At 39.9% G+C, this 22443-nt stretch overlaps 1 long non-coding RNA gene across 1 annotated transcript in view; it reads left to right on the forward strand.

Annotated features, from left to right (window-relative positions):
• LOC132597801 (uncharacterized) overlaps positions 1-22443 on the forward strand; it is a 110956-nt gene that overhangs the window by 64800 nt on the left and 23713 nt on the right. Inside the window, exons 2-4 of the long non-coding RNA XR_009565143.1 lie at positions 2161-2183; positions 4595-4699; positions 8136-8297. This is a non-coding gene — a long non-coding RNA (uncharacterized lncRNA). The remainder of the gene's footprint in view (positions 1-2160; positions 2184-4594; positions 4700-8135; positions 8298-22443) is intronic.

Here is a 22443-nt window from a genome sequence, read left to right on the forward strand (position 1 = left end):
TAAGAGTTGCTTCTTGGCACCAACGTTGACTTTGATCACCGGCACCTCTATTTGGAATGGCATATGCAGGATTGTTCTTTTGAATTCCATGCTATTGCGCTCATTCCTTCATCCCTAACCTTGTTGATGGCGATAAGCAGCAACCAATCCTAATTCCATTAAAGTACCTCCCTCCCAAAAGCCAACTCCTCAATCTTACCAAAATGTTTAGTCTTGGTGTTCAGCCTCCTTTCTGCCACTCTTCCATGTATTTCAACACCCTCCCACATACGGTGAGACACTTTCCTGGTTCCACTGTCCTATGAGGGAGAGCTAACAGGCGAGCTGGCAGGAACCTAGTTGGTCTTGCTCTATGATGCTTACAGGAATGAAAAAGAGCTATATTCATCAAGCTAAGAGGCTCAGTCCTCCAAGACTTGCCAGAAGCAGGGCTCTGGCCTCTAAATTGATTTCTGTGTTATTGGGCTTCAATTAGGACCTGCTACATCCTGCAGAGAAGCCAAGAGTTAGATTAAAATCCTCAGTAGAATGCAGAGAGAGATCCCATTAGCCAACCTCCCCAAGTACAGTTCCATCCGGAGACATTGAACGGCAAAGGCAGAGGGAGAGGCAAGCTTCCTTAAAGGAGACAGGCAAGGCACTAAAGGGAAGGTAACAGTTCTTGTAGGGTGACATCAATTGCAGAGGAACAGTGAGCCACCTTCTCGGGGGCATACTTGCTCCCTGAAAAGTAAGGTGTTTGGTAAACTCAACTAGCTCATTCAGATAACCTGCTTGCCACCACTTGCAGGAAACAATTAAGCCCACTTTGCATTGATGTACCAGGTAATCCACTGAAGGACTTGGACTGATGACAAGCACATTTGTCATCACAGATTGAAGCACTCATTTCATTATGAAATGGTATACTCCATGCCCTTCTCATATATATATATATATATGTTTTTTCGCGGTACGCGGGCCTCTCACTGTTGTGGCCTCTCCCGTTGCGGAGCACAGGCTCCGGACGCGCAGGCTCAGAGGCCATGGCTCACGGGCCCAGCTGCCCCGCGGCATGTGGGGTCTTCCCGGACCGGGACACGAACCCGTGTCCCCAACATCAGCAGGCGGACTCTCAATCACTGCGCCACCAGGGAAGCCCTATATTTGTTTTCTTAACCACTAAATCACTACTCCAAATCAAAGGTGAGAAGTTCGGGATGGGAACACATCTCCAGGCTGCTGTAGCTATTGCCATCTTATTTGAGAGCGTTATCTTGTAATATGACTTTCACTTCTACCCTGGGAACAGTATGGTGACAGGGATCTCTCTCACTTAAGGCTCAACAAAATCAAAATATAATGGGTTAAAAGTATGTCCACAGAAATAATATATATCCTATATTTATATAAAATATTTTATATTATATAGATTGATATATATAATTTATATATTATTTTTTCAGATTCTATTCCATTATAGGTTATTACAAGACATTGACTATAGTTCCCTGTGCTATACAGTAGGTCCTTGTTGCGGGGTGCTTTTAATCTTATTGGGTGTCTAACACAGACAAGAGGATGCCCTTAGTCAGTGTCTGTAACATTTTAAGTATATATCTCAATACATATGTATTTATTTATGAATCACATTTACTCACTACTGTTATTAATAATATCTCCAGGCACAATATATTCTTAGAGCCAGATTATCCTCAACAACAGGTCTTGTAAATTTCTATCTAAAAAGTTTTCTTGGTAATTATAATTATTTGGGCCAATTTCCTAACAGATTACAATATGCTGTCGTGTTTTTAACTTCATTATGTGGCAGAAGGGCTTGGAGGAAAGGTCATTGCCCTATCCATTTTTAGGATTTTATTTGGGTTTGCATTATTAGAAATAGCTTCCATTCACGATTTTGCAGAATTTTTAAAAGATACTTGCTATTTAGTTTAAACTCAATAATATAGTAAAATAAAATGCAATAGAATAAGATTATAAATGTAAGTCTCAGTGATAGCAAAAGACTGAGGCCCTGCCTGCTGTCCCTGTGGCCTCATACCCACACTTGGAGAGAGTGCCGTGAGAATCTGACAGGCACACCCAGAGGCTTAATGTTATAAGTTAGTAAAGCTTATTTCTTTTTATTTTTACATGGAAATGGAAACACATCTCCAGTCCTGTCTTCCCAGCCCTCAATGGTAAGTCTTGCGTACTCATCAGGAGACACATCCTTTTAATAACCAACGTAAGTATCTCATTCGCCATAATGATAGAGCCCCTATAGTCAGTTAATAAATCTGCGGCGGAAGAGAACATGCTGATCGGGAATTGCAAACAATCTGGGCAAAGTGATAGGTCTCTCTTTTACAGTAAAGTATTCCCAGAGGCAAAGGCAAATTTCTAGACCTGAAAAGCAGGCACAGATCCAGGGGCATGGTGAGGAGGTCAAGGGTGTGCCCCCGTCTGCTGGTGACCTACATGCCAACCAGCATCCCCAGGGCCCGTTAGGCCATCATGCTCTAAATTGCAACCAGCCACTCTGTCCTTTGCACGTGGCGTGTGACAGGCTTTTCAATCCACTAGCTATAAAATGGGGGCTGTAAAAAGACCACACAGATCTTTACAGTTGGTACACTGGGATGGATTCTCTCCCCTTAATGCTTTATGAGAATTTTTGGAGAGGGCAACAAAGGTGGAAAACCTGTGCTTCAGTCTCATCAGACCAATAACTGTTTCCTGAATTAGCTCCTGTTTCCTTCAGTCCCCCTGCAGTGAGAGCCCTGGGCCTCTTCCCCCAGTTTGACACCCCCAATCACTGGTAGTTCAAAGGGAATCTTAGCCACGAAGAATTTCTTGTCTCCCATGAAATGATCTTTCCTCCTCTCTACTTTTGTGGCACTTTGTCCCCAGTACAGTGTGTATTAGCTTTTTGTGAGTTTTCTTCTCCTCATTCAAAGTTAAACTCCTTGAAATAAAGGTCATGCTTTCTATTCTTCCAAACATGGATTGTGGTGCGTTGAAAAGTCGGCACTCAGTGGCACGTGTACAAACGTATTATACTTCGTGCTTTGGGGATCCTGGGCACACTTTTCTACTGCTTTCTTCTCAGACAGTAGATTCAACAGCTTATATTTTGGTTCATATTATAAAAGATCATATTGCCAGATGGATAATAAGGTATCCGAGATGAGAGTCCACAAAAAACTTAATGAATTATCTGTGAAGAGTTGAATTAGAATGTAAATTCCATCCACATTTGCCAAAAAGACAATTTCAGAACTTCAAAGGAACATTCTTTCAAAATATTCTTTTAAACGTCACCCCAAATGCTTTGGCAGCAAAACAGAGCTTGTAAAACAACTATTCTGATGAGTGAAAGATCAGCTAATCAGAACTGTTTGGTAGCCTCTGGAATACAAGGGTCTTACAAACTAAGGAGAAACATTTGCAGTGTGACAAAAAATTAGTGTGAAAAATTCCAGCCAAGTAGAATGTCTTCGTCTCCTCAATTCTTGAACATTCCTGTAATGCTTCTATTACATGTCACTGTTTGATGCTATAGAAACAGTATCTTCCCCATAACAAATAGTGACACATGGTCAACTCCACCAAAGGTCCATGACCATCAGAAGTGGGATATTCTTCTTGCCGAGGCAGGAAGCCCTGGTTGAGAGTCTAAAGCCCAAAGATCAAAGGGTGACTCCACCCTGACCCACAGCAGGACTCTGGGCAAATTTCACTCATGTGTCCTACACTATCTCCATTGTTCAAAGAAGAATCATCACTGCTTCAGATGGAGGTCCTGGACACGGATAGGAAAATACTGGAAAGAAGCTCTGAAGTCTCTAGGAGAAAAGGATGATTAAATGATAATGACACACCAGTAGATTTTCCCAAGGAAATTGTGTTAGCAGGGGCAATAGTGCGGTCAAGAAACACGATCTAATGTCAGTGAGTCTATAACATATTCTAAGTGGAAAACAATGCCCCTCAAATTTTCACATTAATGGGGTAAAGAAATTTAAAAAAAATGTTTCCCAGTCTCAATGCAATATAAATCTTTTGCAAAAGGAGACACTGAGGCATAGGTCAAGAAACAACTCAATGAAGATTGCACCTTGTTCTGTACACAAGGTCTGGACTTAGTTGTATGTCCCATGTAATGTTACTGTAATTCTTAGAGGAAAGAGTTTTTTTTTTTATTTTTTACTTAAATAGGTCTAGATTTATTACTCTTAAGTGGAAGGTCATGTGTTATAAACACCATTGTCAGCAGACAGGGTAGAAGTATGAGGTCATGGTAAGTCAAGGAGGAGTATCAGTGACCCCTTCCCCCAACATAACCACACTTCCTGCTTAACCACAGATGGTCATTCTGGTTGCCCCCCTTATCTACCATATAAAGAGACTATTAGCTTAATACATGATAATCTTTTCCCTCTTTTCATGGAATTTTTTAAAATTTTAATTTTATTGGAGTATAGTTGATTTACAATGTTGCATTCGTTTCAGGTGTACAGCAGGAAAGGGCAATTACTAAAGAAAATAATAGTTTCCATCTTCCTGAAAACAGTTGTGTAATATACTCATTTCTTTTGTGATTTTTAAGATCAAGAAACCAATGGACATACAGAACTCCTTCAGTAGAAAATAATTACTCCCTCTCGTTAAGCAGTAGATGACTGCGTTCTACATAAGCCACTTGCCTCCCAGCGTGAGTAATTGGTGATGGTCTCCAAGGCTCCTGCATCCTCGCTGTGCTGTCCTTGATCCAATCCTTTGATGTACTAGATATAAATTCACTTTTTCACTGAATCAGCATGTGTTACATGTTGGCTTCTTCTTCCCCAATTGTTTTGGTTTTCTGCACAAGCATGCTTACTTTGGCTAAAATCAAGACGTCCCACCTTCTGGATGGCCTTGTCCGGTCTTCTGGTCCCTGGAAGCCATGATGGAGAAGGAAAGAATCTGGTTCCAAATTGATATTTGTTTGTTATTTTTGGAGCTCTCAAGTAAATTACAGGAAAATTGATTTTCTTTCATGACCTTCTGCACCTACTCAACCCCTTCTGTTGCTCTTACATGCTTTTATTTCCTTCTATGTTTAGGTTTTTATCTATGTGCCATGAAAGATTAATAGAATTGATGGAAATCATATTGCCTAATTAGAGGGAGTTTTTGAAGCTTATACAATGAAACTTCATTTCCTATCTAAGATCGCCAGATAAAAAATTCCATTTCTTGCTGAGACAGCTATTTGGATATATTCACTTGTCAGGAGGACTTGAATTACCTTATGCTATTAAAGGAAGGGAACACTTTCTCCTTGTCTCTGATCTTTAGGGTGGGTGTTCACATACAATGCCTGTTTCTAAATTACGTCTAGTTATTAACCAAACCGACCAACTATATTCCACTGGCTGCTCAAATATTCAGTTTTATCATGCCACGACTTCAAAATTATGGTTGACCTGGAGCTCCAACCTGAAAGAACTTTGTCCCTTCTCACCATGGTGTCATCTTGTGCATAGCTGGACCCCTTTTTTCTCTGCTCCACCCTGCAGCAATCTTTGGATAACCCCTACCCTCTCAAGGAGGTCCACTCTCCTTGAGAAGTGGCCACAGACAGGAGCCCTGACCTCTTGGCCAATTAGCTCCATGGTAACAACCCTCATGTCCCAACAAAGATTAAACCCCAACTTTGAACAATACCTCACCAAAAACTCAGATATTAGAGAAGGAAAGTGCAACCCTGGACTGGACTTGGTGACTTTCAGAGTCCACAGTCCTGAACTGTCTTCAAGGACCCTTATAAGCAGTCTGCCTGTGTCCCCTTCCCACCATCACCAATAGGACTAGCTGGCCTCACAATCCAGACCCAAGTACCCTTAGGCCCAGAGAGGAGCATCCCTTCCCTCACTCAGGACGTACATCTCCCCCCTTCTTATTTTTATTTTCCCAGGCTGAACCACCTATTAGACTAACATTAAAAATATTAATTTCCTCCAGAGGAAAACCCCAGCAAGAAAAACTACAACAGAAAATCATAGCTAAGCTTCATTACATGGTGGATTATTCTGACAGAAATAACCCTGTGTGAGACACACCACACGCTTGGTGGAGTTGCCCCTCTTTTCTTAGTCCTTGGGTCTCAGCTCAAGTTCTGGAAAACAACCACCACACACACAAAGCTGCAACAATACTGTACAGCTCGAATCCAAGCGCCCTTAGAATGAGGCAGGCCTAGAAATGCTGGAACGTGCACCCCTCCCCCATCCACCCCCCCCCCGCCCTACCAGACAACTATGTCTCCCAGACAGAAGTCTGACCCAATGCTCCCCCCAAATTTATATCAAATAGAACACTTAACTTCTCAGTCTCAAACAGCTGTGTTTGGGTTAATCCTGACTTCACATTTCCCTCTAGAACGGTGGGTGAATATTTGATTTATATTTTTGTAAATAAATAGCAGACTCAAGTGGTTTTCCCAGACCGAAAGCAACAATTTGCCTCTAGGTAAATGCATGTCCCTACCCTTAGAGACTGGAAATTGCTTGCAGCTTTACATGTTTTCCTTCTTTTCCCAGCTACTAAAGATCAAGTTTCTAACAATATCCTAGGGTCGTTGCCAGCTAGGGTAACCCATTGCCTGTCTGCGGAATGAGGGCCATGGCTATTTTGGGTTCTCCACTGACTACACAATCATCTACACCAGTGCTTCTCAAAGCGTGGGCCCCAGACAAGCAGCGTCCACTGGGAACTTGTTACACGTGTGAATTTGGGGGTCTTACCCAAGACCTACCTACTGAATGAGAAACTCTGAAGGTGGCCTCCAGCAGACTGCACTTTAGCAAGCCCTGCAGGTGGATCAGAACCCCGGTGTACCCCAACCATAGCACAAAGCTTTAATGGGAATGATTTGTTCAGTGGGCAGATTTACTGGGAAGATGCATGTGATATCCTCCAAGGGCACTTTCTGGGTCCTGGCGCTGCCCTTGGACCTGGTGAAGATGGTCCCTGCCCACTGTGCACCAGAGATCACAAACTCTACAATAAAAGCTCCTTCATGTACCTTGTCTGTGCCGAGAGATTTTAGGAAGTTTGGTCCCTATTTGAACAAATATGGATTATGGGAGACAATAGTGAGAGCGGAAATGAACTCCGCTCCGAACTTCCTCCGGGGCAGAGGAAGCAGGGTTGAAAATGCTTGTGTGTGTGTGTGTGTGTGTGTGTGTGTGTGTGTGTGTGTGAGAGAGAGAGAGAGAGAGAGAGAGAGAGAGGAAGGAGAGGGTGTAGGGGTGGGAAGGGTTGGCTATGATCGCAGCCGCTGCCTCAGGAGAGCAGAATATGTGCTTTTATTTAAGTTGGCTACCCTCCATCACCCAAAGTAGATGTCTAGCAGACCAGTTCCCCAGATAGTTGTTCTCTTGCTGACCTATTCTTAAGATTGTGTGACTCTAGAAGCCCCTTGGAGCAACCTGTAAGACCTGAGTCAGACAAGTGTAGCCTAAGGGAAATGACCCAGCTCAGCCTGTCTCCCGAGGAAGCTGGGGTAGGTGCTCACCCCAGATTCCCCCAGGCCAGCCCAGCACTCTTGAGTTTGGGCCCGGCTTCCCCCTTGCTCTGCCCCGGGAGGTCCATGCAACCTCTCAGGCTGAAGACAGCAGGGCTGGCCCGGGTGAGAGCATTGCCCCAAAAAACAAGTGTGACTCCCAACGAGCAGGCAGTGGGCCCAGGGGTGGAATGACAAGCCAGGCCATAGACATGGTTCAATTTGTAACTTTTTTTTTTTAATTTTTATTGGAGTATAGTTGATTTACAATGTTGTATTAGTTTCAGGTATACAGCAAAGTGAATCAATTATACATATACATATATCGACTTTTTTTTTTTTTAAGATTCTTTTCCCATATAGGTCATTACATAGTGTTGAGTAGAGTTCCCTGTGCTATACAGCAGGTTCTTGTTAGTTATCTATTTTATATATAGTAGTGTGCATATGTCAGTCCCAATCTCCCAATTTATCTCTACCCCTACTTTCCCCCCTGGTAACCATAAATTTGTTTTCTACATCTGTGACTCTACTTCTTCTTTTTTTTTTTTTTTTGTGGTACGCGGGCCTCTCACTGTTGTGGCCTCTCCCGCTGCAGAGCACAGGCTCCAGACGTGCAGGCTCAGCGGCCATGGCTCACGGGCACAGCCGCTCCGCGGCATGTGGGATCTTCCCAGACCGGGGCACGAACCCGTGTCCCCTGCATCGGCAGGCAGACCCCCAACCACTGCGCCACCAGGGAAGCCCTCTACTTCTTTTTGTAAGTAAGTTCATTTGTACCTTTTTATTTTTTTTAGATTCCACATATAAGTGATATCGTATGATATTTGTAACTTTTAAATTATTTAGCCATGTGGTATATGAGCCTCCTTTTATGTTCTTGTCCTAGGCAATGTTGAAGGTATGCCTAAGATTAAATAGAATTATTGAGAAATTAAACAGAGCTCAATTACTTAAGCTATGAGCCGCCACCATGTGTGAGGCCCAGTGCTTGGCACTTGGAAAGACGATTGAGTCTAGCTCTGTCCTCTAGACCCATACCACCTAGGACCTGAAGGCTGATATGTGTACTGCTTACTTACCACGCACCAAAATGTAATAACAGCTCCAAGATGTGTCCAGGGAGAGTCCTATGAGAGCACCACAGAGGGAGAGGCAGTCTTGACCTTGAAAAATCTAAGAAGGCTTCTAGGAAGACCTGAGATTTCAGGAGCTTACCAATCTAAATTTTCCTCTGGCCTCAGAAACAACTGTGGGCGAATGCCTCATCCCTGTCCATGCTTGACAAAACCTAGTAAGCATTATAAAGTGGCTTCCAAAACCCCGTGCCTTTCCCTGGACCTAATAGTCTAGCTCAGGCTCCAGAGGGGAGTTGGGAAGGGCCAGCCAATGGTGAGAGCTCACATCCTGGTGGCAGCATGGCATCCATGAAGTGGCTTTCTGCTGGTAGAGAAAAGAAAGTTTTCTTCCATGCTGTATTTGACATAAAACTTATCTGCCTAGAATGACATCATATACAAGTCACTTTTTAATAAAAAACTAATATGCCTCCCAAAGCAATTTGTTTTGAAACTGTCAAGGAGACTAACATCTTATTCCCGTACTTTAGGTCATAAATCAAATGAACTAACTCAGAGACTGACAAACTGTAACCCAGGGACCAAATCTGGCCCACCACCTGTTGGTGTAAATAAAGTTTCATTGGGACACATCCACACCCATTTATTTTAAGATCAGCAGAGTTGACAGTTACACCAGAAACTGCATGGTCCACAAAACCTCAAATAATTGCTTTTAAAAATTGCCACTCCCTCTCTCATCCAAAGTCAACCAATAAGCAGAAGGAGAAAGCCTGCAAATTCCCCACCAAACCCCGATCTCTGCCCTGAGTAGCGACAGTTTATAGTTCAGGGTTGGAGGGTTTTATAACTTCTAATGAATGAAAGCAAAATGTCAGGCAGAAGGCAGACTACATCAGTCATATTTTTGGAAAAAAACAGACTTCATGAAAGATGACCTGCAGAGGAATGGACAAACTTAAAGGAATGGACAAGAGATGCTGAGGCAGCCAGAGGTAGGCAACAGAGGGAAGCTGTTGCCACCCGGGGATGAAGAAACGAGGCAGGAAAGAGTTCCTGGGCCCAAGGAGGAGAATCCCCCTCTGGGAGCTACGGTCATGGAGGGCACAGCTGCCAACAGAAAGGCAGCTTCTAAGTTGGTTGGAATGTTACCCCAGTGTCTTCCTGTGTCCTCCCGTATCCTGCTGGCGATTCCCACTGGCTGAACCCCCCTGGAAGCCAGAGAGCACCAGAACTAGGGAGGCAGCCCAAAGTGGTCAACTGCTGGGCTGCAGAGAGGGGCAGACAAGAGATTGGAGTGTAAAAAAAAAAGAGATTGGGGTGTGTGGGGAAGGTGACTGACCAGAACCCAGACCCCAAAAAGCAATGTGATGTGAAGCAAATTAATAAGTATTACAGTACGTTGATTAGGGTTTCTATTACAAGTGTAGAAACCCAACTCAAAGGAGAAAATGTTTTAACTCACATTACAGGAAGAGCAGAAGTTAAAGGGCTTCAGGGAGGGTTGAAGTAGTAGCTCTTGGTCATCATCAAGGAGATCTAAGGATCTGCATCTCCCTGCTCTACTTGTCTCAACAAGGTCAATTTATTCTAAGGCTGGTTTCCCAGTAGCAATGAAGAAAACATCCCTCTCTGTTCATGTCTGAGGTTGCCCAGGGATGCGGAGATGAGGAGGTATTCAGTGGTGTTGGAGGTGTTTCCTCTCCATACCCACCCGTTATGTTTGTGCACATAACCGTATGTGTATGTGTATTCTCTTTCCCTTTCTTGCTCTCCTCTCTCAACTAGATTTTTTAAGCTATCCTGAGCTCTCCTGACATTTCATTGGCCCTGGTTGGTTTAGGCTCAACAATTCCTGAACCAAATACTGGCCAGGGGGGAAATTACCTTCAGTGGTTAGACTCATGTGAAGGATAGAACAGTTGGGGGAGGGAGGGAGTGTCAACCACGAAGTCTACTATTAAGATATGATGATTATCTTCTTTCAGGTGTGTCTCTGTCTGCATCTCTTCATCAGCAGGTATTTGCTGCCCAGATCTTCATCTGACATAGGAGGCTCCTTCTGGCAATGGGGTAGTTTATACTGGGTACCTGCTTACCCAAGTAGGTACTTCCTTACCCAACCAGAAAAACCAGAAAAGAACTTATGGAAATATCTTTCTTGGTAGGTTCCAGTCTTTTTTTGTTGATGGTTGCTCAGCAGTTAGTTGTGGTTTTGGTGATAGGAGGTGAGCTCATGTCCTTCTACTCCACCATCTTGTCTCCAATCAAAAGAGAACTTACGGGAAAAGAGAAAGTTACCAGGTCTAATTAACGTTCTAATTAAATTTCCTCCCAAGTCTTTGGGAAATCACCCATCCTTCCTGGCTTAACTTCCTTCTGCATAATTAAGATATATGATGGTTGCAACCCCACAGCAAGAGAAATTACATAATGTGGGTTCGGAAGCTTTAACAGCTGAAATTAATTTGAAGGCGTTTTAAGAGGTGCGAGGTGTTTTTCACACCTTTACCTGCACCTGGTAGGTGTTGGGTCCCATCGGTGAGATCTTCTTTTGGTCCCCGATTGATGAGTTTTACATAGACATTTCAAGGCAACTTAAAACTTGCCTCCACGAAGATTGCCCAATTCATCAGGAGCACCACTGACCTAATCCTAACCTTCTTCCTATCCAGAAACAGCCTGAGATTTTAATCTAGTTTATACAGGAAACTGTCAACAAAATAACTTACGTATTGTTCCCAGATGTTGAGATATTGAGCAGAGGTGCTCTGAATGCCGATTTCAATTAGGATCTTGGAAGTTACTTTTCACCGGCAGTTGGGTCCCTGTGGCCAGTGGCTATCACAAGGGCAAAGCCCCCTGTTATATTGTAGAATTCCCATGGAATATATAACCAACTAACGTTGGATAAAGCTGCTTTAAAATTGGGAGGCTATTTTTCCTACATATTTCTAATACTTGGCTGGGCTGACCAAATTGTTGACCCTGACATGTGGGCCAGAGCAGATTCCATATTAAATTCAAGGCTTTTAACATCCAAACACCCATTATATGGACAGACACAATGGTAACGTTCTTGGCAGGTGCTGGAATATCCATTTCTAACATTATTTGAAGCACATACACTCAATATTTCTTAGGACATTAGAAACTAATGTCCTGGTCATTATAAATAAGTCAGGACCTTGGCTACTTCTTTGAAAATCCAAAATTCCCCTTGCTAAACCCAAGCTCATGTTTATAGTTTCCAAGTCATTTCTCTTACAAAAAAATTAATCTAAAACTTTGATAAACCACAGCACTTTTATGAGTTTCCATAGTGGCTTTTCTGTACACATTGCACTAAATTCCCTATGAAATTATTATTATATTAATCAGCAGTGACTCATTTAAAATTATAGTTTGTGATCTCTTATTTTTAGAAAAGGTCCAATGTCATTTTTATCACTGCCTCAAGTTTATTTTTTACTTAAAATTCACATCACAACTCAAAATAGGAAATGTCACTGAAAGTTGTTTTTCAAACCAAGAATTTTGTTTCCAAAAAGAGAGAATAAGAAAACAAATGAACGTGATAATGCCAACAATTATGTTATGTGATTTTGCTAACCAAACAGTTTATTATGACTGCTTTTGTGGGTGGTACCAAATATTTGAACAGGTTTTCAAACCATTTGGTGATTTATTAAATATTAGTGATTGTTACTACAGGTCTAGTTTTATGACCTATGGTGGACTTTTTTTGTATGGAAACCAGGACACCTTACCAGGCTAGCATTCTGCTCTGAAAATGCTACCCAGTACCTGACTCACCTTTGAATTACTTACTAGGTTACTTTAGGGCTCCAAAAGGGAGAAGATACTGAGAAAGCAAATAGAGTTCAAGGAACTAGGAAAGGCCTTTGAATGGTCTTTGCAAAGTTAGTTGGATATCTATTAACAGACAAAAAATTAACAGCCAGTTAATATAAAGGAGAAAACTCAGGCATACCCAGTTATATAGTTTTAGGGGTATCTCACCTAAGTAACCCTAATACATTCTTTAATCAAATAACAAGAAACTCACGTATGATGCTTAAAAAAAATCCTAGAACCCCAAAATGAGCAGACAATCACTTTCTTCTCCTCATTTAGTCATATTGCCACAAAAATAGATGGAGAGATGAATCTGATAATGAGTTAGATTAAATTTGTCACTCTAAACATACACGTTACTGTCGTCATCACTATAAGCAGTGAATAGAAAAAGTGTCTTTAGCAACTCATAAAATTATTACCAAGTCTGGAATTTAAGAAAATGCTTATAAGAACGTGATTAAACAATAGCATGAATTCGTTGATCACTTTCAACTGCCAATTCTTCAAAAAATGACTAATGGCACAAGCTCTGGGTCCCAGTCATACTTTAGAAAGACCAAGCTGATCTGAAACAGACCCAGGCAATATACATCATGTCAAGTCTACTAAGTATCAACTTACATATTTGTCTTTGACTCAAAAAGGAAACCTCTCCTCTCTTTCTGAGAGTCTGCTGGTTCCATGAGGGCAGGGATGGCAACAATCTTCCCCACACTCAGCAACATCTACACAATAGCTATACAATAAATATTTGTTGAAGACATGACAGAATGAATGAGTGAGCATCAGACTGAAAGTGCCCAAGAGTTCCCTCTGTCTCTCCCTCTGTTTCTGTCTCTCTCTCTCTCCTTAATAACTACAGAAACTTTGACAAGTTTACGAAGCATCACTCCGATGAAACACAAGGATGCTGTTTACCTTCAGGGTAACGTGGTGCTATGATCTTATTGGACCTGCGTCATAGGCTTGGATTTATGATACCAGCATTCAAGAGCCTATTCCTTCTGGCTACTTTGTCTTTAAAAATGAGAGAGAGAGAGAGAGAGAGAGAGAGAGAGAAACAAAAACTAAAACTAAAATAAAACTCAAAATATGAAGATGGTCTTGCGGTTCAAGTAGCCAGCATTTAATTGAGAGAGTAATAAAATCTTTCTTCTACCCAACCACATTTTTATTTTAACAAGTATAGAAATACTTATTCAGATAGAGTAATATTTAAGCATTAGAATTCATAATTATATTCAAATAGCACAAGAAATCTTGACAGAACTATTTTATTGTTTTTTAATTAAATTTATAAATTTATCAGTAGTTTCTTATCTGATTTTTCTGCCATGTTGAAAAAGGCCTTCCTCCTATGAAGATGAGTTGAAAATTCTCTTCCAGTATTTTTGTAGTTTGCCTATTTTGTATTCATTTTAATGTAAGGAGAGAGATAAGAAGTCAGTATGGTATTTTTCCCTAATAAATATCCAAATGTTGAACATCACTAATTTAATAACCCATATTTTCTCACTAATATTCAGTGATGACTTTTTCACATACTAAGTCCCCATATGTCTTTGGATCAGTTTCTGAGCAATAATATTTATCTGTTTGCTTATTTATACTCTCATGCCATGATGTTTTAATTACTGTAGATTTACATCATAAATATACCTAATATCCTCCAATTAATTTTTCTCTTCAGAAATTTCTGGCCTATCCTTTCACAGTTATTTTACTCATGAACTTGAAAATCAGTTTATCGGGCTTCCCTGGTGGCGCAGTGGTTGGGAGTCCACCTGCCGATGCAGGGGACACGGGTTCGTGCCCCAGTCCGGGAAGATCCCACATGCCGCGGAGCAGCTAGGCCCGTGAGCCATGGCCGCTGGGCCTGCACGTCCAGAGCCTGTGCTCCGCAGCGGGAGAGGCCACAGCAGTGAGAGGCCCGTGTACCGCAGGAAAAAAAAAAAAATCAGTTTATCTAGTTCTAAAAATTATCCCAGTAGTATTTCTGTTGGGCTCACATTAAATTTATAGATTGATTGAGGGAGAACTGACCTCATTAAGATATTGAATTTTCCTACCCAAGAATATGATATGCCCTTTTTGTCTGTCAGTGATTTAAAATTTTTTTCACATAGATTTTGCAAAATTTTTTTTTTACAAGTCTATAGATTGTAGTTTTATTTTGTGTCATCCCAACCTTCTAGGTTCCGAAGACTTCTCTTTATAACACATTCCGCGGAGAAAGTGTAGAAACACTTAACAAATTGGTTAATACAAATAAACCAAGGCTAATTTGAATGTGTTTTCTTTTTAAATTTTACATTATTTTCATATAATATATGCTGACAAGGTTAAAGAAAAACTTTTACAGGCCTAAAGTTCTCTTCGCATGTAAACTAGGTATCATATAAATAACATTAATCCTTTTTTAGTTCTAGAGTCAGGACAGAGGATGACTTTTTTTTTTTTTTAGAAGAGTCAAATTTTTTTATGAGAAATAGCCAAACCACTCTTACACTTCTCCCAAATTAAAAAAAAAAATAGAACAACAAACAAACCTAAACATATAGAAGTTAAATTATTATTATTATTTTTCACATCTTTATTAGAGTATAATGGGAGAGAGACTCAAGAGGGGGGAGACACGGGGACATATGCACATGCATGGCTGATTCACCCTGCCGCAAAGCAGAAACCAGCACACCACTGCAAAGAGGATGACTTTTTACAAAGATAATGTTTATTGCCAAGGCTTCTTCCTATTTATGGTATGATCTAGGAATTTCAAAGGGATGCCTTTACTGATATTTTGATTCTATTTCCTATGGGAAGAGAAAACACAATTCTGACCTTTATCGTGGTATAGTTTATGTTCACAGCTATTAAATCCATATTCCTACTGAATCATGTGTTTCTCTGTTCCATTTGCAATGCAAAGAGAAGGTTTGTCACTGCCTCATTAGTTTAAATCATCAGTCAAATATGCCTGTGAGAACTAGGTAAAGAAATATAATTTTCATCTGACATGAGCCTACTGGGCTTTTTTCCACTAAAAAAGGGAGCATACGCCCAGCTTTATCATCAATGTTTTAAAATATGAAGTTCTTGCAATTTAGGGTTGAATGATTCCTCCATACTTTCATGCTCTTTTTGTGATGGTTTTTAAACTGCTTGAACCTGCTTTCATTTATGCCACTTTTAATATAGAGAACCAATAGATTTGTCAGTGTCTCCTTTAAGCTGAGGGAGGAAAACCTGTATTTCTTAGAGATATAAGCAGGAACAGGTTTATCTGGATAACCTTATGCTCATGCAGGTAATCCTCTCAGGAAATGCACCGTTCAGTGTTGTGTGCTTAGAACAGTTCTTGCCTGAGCCATCCTGTGACTTAGGGGAATAACATTCCATCATCCTCTGATGGCCCAACTGTGACAGTGGGAATGTTCCTATGATATTTGTCGGCAAACAGGAGTATTGAAACAGCAAACAATTACATCAACAACAGTGTAAGATAGCCAAGCTTCCTGGGCATTTGGATCTTACAAATTGAAGTCCAGAACAGATGTGCAGTAGTTACTAGGTCAGTAATTACTGAGGGTGTTTTCTAGATGGAGTCTGCAGGAGGCTTAAAATCCACTACCTTGAAAACATCAAAATTTTAATTTTATTCCCAGGCATTTTATCTTTCTCATTACCACTGCTGTTTTTTTTCTGTTGATTTTTTTTTGGTCTAAAATATATCTCTTTAATTTTAAAAGTAGTTCTATTAGAACTGTGTCCATACCTTTATGCAAGTAATTTGAGATTGTAATTTATTATTTTTAATTTTTTTTATATTTTTAATTTTTAAGGGAGTATAGTTGCGTTACAATATTGTGTTACTGTATACTGTACAGCAAAGCGAATCAGCTGTATGTATATATATATCCCCTCTTTTTTGGATTTCCTTCTCCTTTAGGTCACCATGGAGCACTGAGTAGAGTTCCCTGTGCTATACAGTAGGTTCTCACTAGTTATCTACTTTATACATGGTATCAATAGTGTATATATGTCAATCCCAATCTCCCAATTCATCCCTTGGTAACCATCCCTTTCCCCCTTGGCATCCATACATTTGTTCCCTATGTCTGTGTCTCTATTTCTGCTTTGTAAATAGGATCATCTATACCAATTTTTTCAGATTCCACATATATGCGTTAATATACAATATTTGTTTTTCTCTTTCTGACTTACTTCACTCTCTATGACAGTCTCTAAGTCCATCCATGTCTCTCTACAAATGACCCAATTTCATTCCTTTTTATGGCTGAGTAATATTCCATTGTTTATATGTACCACATCTTCTTTATCCTTTTCTCTGTTGATGGATATTTAGGTTGCTTCCACGTCCTGGCTATCGTAATAGTGTTGCAATGAACAAAAGGGAGATGTTGTATTTTTTAAACGTGGCTTTAATCAAAGCCATGTAAACAGAGCTCAGCAACTTTTAAAACAGAGATATGGAGGGGGTTTGCAACTCACCCAACAGTAGGCATGGAAAAGTTTAAACTGTAAAATGGTGAGATAAAGTCATTACAGTCATTCCTCGGTATCTGTGGGGCATTGGTTCCATGACACCTGGAGATACAAAAATCTGTGGATGCTCAAGCCCTTTATATAAAATTCCGTGAACTGGGAACCCTGCAGATATGGAGGGCCCACTGTACTGAGAAGTTTGCAAATGGGATAAAGAGATGCCATGGGCTCCCCTGGCCACTATGAATTTGGGCAGTTTTCCATGTAGAATCAGAACTATTAGGAATCTGGAAACTGCTTTTATCCCACCTGAAAGGGGAAGAGGAGAAAACAGTGAGCTAGAACAGAAGGATGAACTCTTACACAAATAGACAGACTAACGATTTCCTTTATAATAAGCAGCAGCTGCTGGCATTTTCCAGGAAGAAAAGAAGGAGAGAAGCTCTTAAAGTCCACAAGTGCATGGATCTGGGGTAGAGCATGATATAGGCTTTTTATGAAAATAATGCTAAGAAATTGAAAACAAAACAAAACAAAAGCCCCCTAATATCTAGCTTGATATTAAGAGTTGTAAAGAGGTGACTATCCCAATGCAAATTGACATCAGACACTAAGAAAGGGATCAGCAGAAAATCCAGAATCTGGCCAATGACAACCACAAAATGAATGGAATTTAGACAAAGACCCTTAACTCTACCATCCTTACATGTCTCACCAATTCTACTAGAAGGAATTAGAAGTTGTAGTCAGAATAAAACTGTTACTTGCAGTGTGTTGTATTAATATAATGACTCTTCTCACTATAATTGAGTAGTTTCTGTATAGTCTCATTCCATAACGTGGATTCGGTCATTCTCAACTAATTTTTTGTGGTCTTTATAAAGTTCTGTGCTAAATAATCCCCTTTGTATACTGGTATAGACAGATACTAACTTGTTTGAATCCCATCTGAAAATGTAAGGATTCTGGCTTCTGTACAGTGAATTGGTTAAATGGTAAACCAAACCCATAAAACAGAACACATTTTTATAGAATGCTATTGTACCAGGACATATGTTTCCCCATGTCTCCTAGATATTACATTTTGGTCATATGGAATCTACATACTACTAAGAGGTACAATATATCAGTCTTATATCTGGTCAACTTGATGATTCATCTATTTTTAAAGTAATTTATCCATAGATACATCTGTGTTTTATGTGTACAATGATATTGTTTGTAAATCATGACCCTCTTCTCCAAACATAATGCTTTTAATATCTTTTCTTGTATCATTGTGCTAGCTAAGGTCTCCGATATAATGTTGACTATAGAAGTGACAGGGAGGAACATTATCTACTACCTAATTTTAAAGGGAATGGTTCCCTACCAGCAGTTATGCAATAAATACTTCAAAAACATAATTTTAAAAAGATAACATTTACAACAGAAAATTACTGTAGAAAAATCTGTCAAGTTTCTGAGGATAAATGTAGCAAAATATGTATAAGACCTGTACACAAAATAATCCTTACTCAAGGGTATTAAAGAAAATCTGAAAAAATTGAAAGGAATACTATGTTCATGGTCAGGAAGATTTAGTTCCCTGAAAAGGTCAATTTGACCCTACTTGATCTGTAGATTTCTTACAACCTTGATTAAAATCTCATGAAATTTGATAGGTTGATTTTAAAGTGTCACTGAGAGAACAAAGGCCTACGAATGGCAAAAACACTTCTGAAGAGAGTGATTATGGAAGACTCATTATAAAGCTGTAGTAACTGGGCAACCTAGAGTTTGTCCAGGAGTAAATAAATTAGCCAGTGGGAGAGAATAAAGAATCCAGAAACAGCTGCATTTGATATTCAAGGGCTTTTGAAATATGACAGAGTGTGGCACGGCAGATTATTATGGAAAGAAAGCTTTCTTACAAATGAATATGGAAAAATTGTCTGCACAATTTATACCTCAACTATAAACAAAAATCAACTCCACATGAATTAAGTGCCTAAATCTCAAAATCAAGATCTTAAAATTCTTAGGAAGATATTTAAGTAAAAATCTTCTAGACTTTAGGGTAGGATAGACTTTCTTAAGCAATCACAAAAGCATAACTATAAAAGAAAATATTATTAAATCTAACTCCATTTAAAATTGAGAGCTTTTGTTCATCAAATAATACCATAAAATTGAAAAAGATATTTACAACACATGAGCAAAGAACATATCAGAATATATAAAGAACCTTTATAAGTAAATAAGGGAAGAAAAACAACCTAACAGAAAGATATAAAAATAGATAAGCTAACATTTCATCTAAGTGAAATGCAGACAGCTAACAAAACACTTAAGGCGCTCACCTTCACAACTAATCAGCGAAATGCCAAGATTGTGTAAGGATGTGGGAAAAAGTCTACTCTTACGCTGACAGAAAAGTAAATTAATACAACCACTTTGGAAAACAGGTGGGTACTATTTAATGAGCTTGAGGATGTGAATTCCTATGATCCAAGAATTCCACTCCCAGGGATATGTGAGTATTTACAGATGGTTCTTGCATGGCATAATACTGTATTGTGATACTTTTGCATATTAAAACTTTGTCCTCACTTTGCATACTTCCATGGCAACTGAAGTAATGCAGAACCTGCAAAGTAAGGACGCAGTTCTGATATGTACATGTTTTAGTTAACATGGTTCTGTGCAAAGCAAGGACCTCCAATATGTGTACATTTGTGTGTGTGTGCACTCACGTATACAAATTCAAAGGAAAGTTATGCATATGTGCACCAAGATAAAGAACAAGAACATCAATTACAAATTGCTAATAATATCTAAAACCTGGGGGAAAATCTGTATGTTCATCAAAAGGAGAATGGGTGACTAAATTGTGATCTATTTAGATAGTGGCATATTATACAGCAGAGAAAAGGACTGCATTAAGGCTATACAATAATGTGGATGCGTTTTATAGCATAATTTGTACAAAAGAAGCAAGATAAAAGAAATCATACATATAATTCAGTTTATATATAATTCAAAACTAAACTCTTGTTTAGAAATGCTTACACAGGTAGTAAAACTGTAAAGAAAAAAGAGAAAATGATTATCACAGAAGTCAGAATCATGGTTATTTCTCCTAGGGAATGAGGAATTCTGTTTGGGAACACACAGAGAGGTTTCTATGGCTCTGTGATTGTCTCATGTCTTGTCCTAAGTGTTAGTTATATATTGTACTATAAAGTGTGGATGTTTCGGAATTTTTTTCAACCACAGAGTTTTTGAATTTAAGTGAATGGTTTCCCTTGCTGTGCAAAAACTTTCAAGTTTAATTAGATCCCATTTGTTTATTTTTGCTTTTGTTTCCTTTGCCCGAGGAGACAGATTTTAAAAAAATATTGCTAGGATTTATGTCAAGGAGAGTTTTGCCTATGTTTTCTTCTAGGAGTTTTATGGTTTCCAGTCCTATATTTAGGTCTTTAATCCATTTTAGATTTATTTTTGTATATGGTGTGAGAAAATATTCTAATTTCATTCTTTTGCACATAGCTTTCCAGTTTTCTCAGCATCACTTATTGAAGAGACTCTCTTTTCTCCATTGCATATTCTTGCATCCTCTGTCATAGATTAACTGACCATAAGTGCATGGGTTTATTTCTGGGTTCTCCGTTCTGTTCCATTGATCTATGCGTCAGTGCTCGTGCCAGTACCATGTTATTTCGATTACTTGGCTTTATAGCATAGTCTGAAGTCAGGAAGCATGATATTTCCATGTTCATTTTTCTCAAGATTGCTTTGACTATTCAGGGTCTTTTCTGGTTCCATATAAATTTTAGGATTATTTGTTCTCATTCTGTAGAAAATGTCATGGGGTTGAACTTCTGTGGTTAACAAGGCTACAAAGTAAAGGAAATAATTATCCCCTTGTGATGGACATTGCTTAAGCAATGTCATGTGCCTGGTGTCATAGTTCAAAGAGGGCACCCATCCTGGTTCAAAGTTTGTGTGGGGGGTGTGTGATCTGAGAATCTGCATTCCCTTGAATTCCTGAGCTTCTATGCCATAGTGAATAATTTCTGCCCCATAAAAGATCATGGAGAAGCCTTGACCATTTTCTACCTGCATACCACATCACTATTAGAGTCTTAACTCCCTGCGTCTTACAGAGGCAGTTGGCTTTGCACAATACTATTACATGTGGCATGGTAACCTGACTCACAAGAAGGTATAATCCTAAGAATTTTTCTCACCCAGTTTGCAAAACACTAAATCTGTATCTAACTTAAAACATGCAGCCCATCCTCTTGACTCAAGGCTGAGAGAGAGTAGGGAGAAGGGAAGGATGTTTGCCCTTTAACACTTAAGAGATTAGGTCTTGTTCTGGCTGTTGGCTATATTGTGTATGTATATGAGTGTGTTTAGAAAAGCTCTTCCTATTGAAATCGTGGCTTATAGTTTTATCTCAGGTCAACTGGGATTTTTATGTACGAGGCCAATGCTTGAAATTTTCACGCTCAAAATATTTCCAAAAAAGAACGGTAACTTCTCTTTATTTTTTATTTTTATTTTGTTTGGAGAACTCAGGGGCTTGCATCCTTATACGAAGCTAGTGACAAAGTTCAAAACCACGCAGCAAGTTGTCACTCCTGGTCCCCTGGGAGAGCCACTAGATCATATCAGATCCCTGTCTCCATGCTCAGGCAAGCCCCTCTTTCACATCTTCCCATTGATGTCTTTGGAAAGAGGTTTCCGGGAATGGTAGGGTCGAATGGAGAAATTGGCTGGGAACTTTATGCCTCATTGACAGGAGAGGAGGGTGGGGAAATTCTCCCAAACTGCAATGTTAACTCATTGCCTATTGTGGTTACTTGGGACTGTAGTCAGGAAAGTTTCAACGGGCTGGTAAGGAAGTGGGATTTTTTCAGCTTTCACGCTTGTGCAATGTGACTTCAGAGGAAATAAACAGAGAAAGCTGATATACGTGTGCATGCGTGTGTGTGTGTGTGTCTGTGTTCACAGAAACAGAAGATCATGTGGAAGTAGATGGGTGTGTAATGAGAAAGTAAGGAAATGGATGAACCATCGTCACAGCTCGTGAACATGACCGTGGGCTTTTTGTACAGTGTACGTCCTCAGCAGCCGGCGTCCAACAGTTAGAACCCAGACTGAAGGCAGGAGCTGCACAGTGACAGGTTGTGGGATAAGGATGCACTGTAGATGAATTTAGAGAGAATGATGCTTTGGTCCATATGGAAAACTGCACTCGGTTGCCACTCCCAGTCTAGGAAATGAAGAAACACTCTGGCGCAGGGACTGATCTAACCCAGCCTTTCCGTTTGCCTCCAAATGACATGTGCACACATGTGCAGAGAGAAACTTGAACTGAGCAGAAGTGAGAGGTGACGAAAGTCCTGCTGACTTCTATTGATTCAAAGTGGGAAGAAGAAGAGTGAGTGGACCCGAGTTTGGTTTGGTAAC

Source organism: Globicephala melas, chromosome 9, assembly GCF_963455315.2.
Source record: "Globicephala melas chromosome 9, mGloMel1.2, whole genome shotgun sequence".
In the NCBI taxonomy this organism is placed as follows: Eukaryota; Metazoa; Chordata; class Mammalia; order Artiodactyla; family Delphinidae; genus Globicephala; species Globicephala melas.